This window comes from Patiria miniata, unplaced genomic scaffold (assembly GCF_015706575.1).
Source record: "Patiria miniata isolate m_02_andy unplaced genomic scaffold, ASM1570657v1 HiC_scaffold_29, whole genome shotgun sequence".
In the NCBI taxonomy this organism is placed as follows: Eukaryota; Metazoa; Echinodermata; class Asteroidea; order Valvatida; family Asterinidae; genus Patiria; species Patiria miniata.
In genome coordinates, this window is record NW_024037068.1 from 13,764,083 (window position 1) to 13,765,604 (window position 1,522).

A 1,522-nucleotide genomic window follows, 5' to 3' on the forward strand; every position below is an offset into this window, starting at 1 on the left:
GTTCCCTTTTTTTTTTACTCACCCTGTATAGCTAATAACTGCAAAGTTTTGTTTGTCGCAAAGTTTAATGTTTTAAGAACATCACTGTGTGGCTCATTATTATTATTATAATGGCAGCAATTCAATAACTGTCAAGAAATGCAAACGACAAATTGTTAAGCATCACACTGCAATTTTGAACTGATTCTTGAAAAAAAAAACTGTTGTTGTTATCTTCATATATTTATGTTGTATGTTTGCATTATCTCTGTTCAGGAATGTTCAGTTATGTCGCTGGCAAACACAGTTGACTCGTTAGAATTGAGAGAAAAATAAGGAAGAAAATTTAAGTCTTAGAAGCAAGAAAGGGACGAGACAGAACAGTTCTTGGCAGGAAACCACGTGATGCAGCTGTACTTGTCCTTTATTGGAATCGAACCGGAACCACTAAATTTCCAGAAAACACGTCCGATGCAAACAACCACGATTCAGAGTCAAATGAGCCTCAAAGAAACCCTAGTTTGATATGAACCTCAAACTAGAGACAAGACACAAGAAAAGATCAAGCAGATAGATTGATTGAGGAAATTCAGGCACCTTAAGAAAACACGAACCATGGACAAGGGGAGATGATAGGCAAGAGAAACACAAAGGACTGCATAAAGTTGAGTCAATCCACAAAGTCAAGATACGAATCGGAGACCGATTGTGCACAGGCAAGCAAGCACAGTCAATGCAGTTACCCTTACGGGATTTGAACAGCGGATAAGGCCAGGTGGAAGGGAAGTGGTACCACGTAAAGTGGAGTCAATCCACAAGGTCAAGATATGATCCGGGTACCGATTGGGTAGAGGCAAGCAAGCACTGCAATGCTAAGTCAGTAGCCCCGATGGTGAATGAAGAATAAGTTCACTTTGCAAGCAACGTCCTGTGATTTGAACCAGGAACCAGAGGACAGAGTGAAATAAGGCCCCCCCCCCCAAAAAAAGTCTCCGGTTTCTGGTATGGAGCTTGCCCCAAAAGTGGTGCGGCGACGCGGCTTTTTTTTTTTTTTACCTGTTTTTTTTTTTGAGGGGGGGGGGGCTTCAAATGTCGGTTGATGACTGCAAATGGTGCCCGACTAAACTTAGTGCAAATATATGGGAGTCCAGAGAGGCCACATAAAGCTTATTCTCGATCATAACCCCATCTCATAACACGTTAAAATTGTGCAGCAGCAGGATTCCAGTCAAACCAGTGAGTTTGGCGGTTTTGAGACATCATCTTGTATTGAAAAAAAAAACTTTTTCATTTTGCCGACGCGCATGGCTATGGCGACGCGCGCGCATACCAGAAACCGGAGACTTTTTTTTTTGGCCTAAAGAACAACGGTCAAAATATCCTTCCACTTCCCCTGGCATACTTGTAACAAACCAATGGATCACTTGACCATATTGACCCGAATAACAGCATTGCTCAGAATGCATGTTTCCATAGGAGGGTTAATAAAGCTGCTAAATTATGATACATTTAGCTCTTCTGTATGTGATTTGTTATTGTTTTG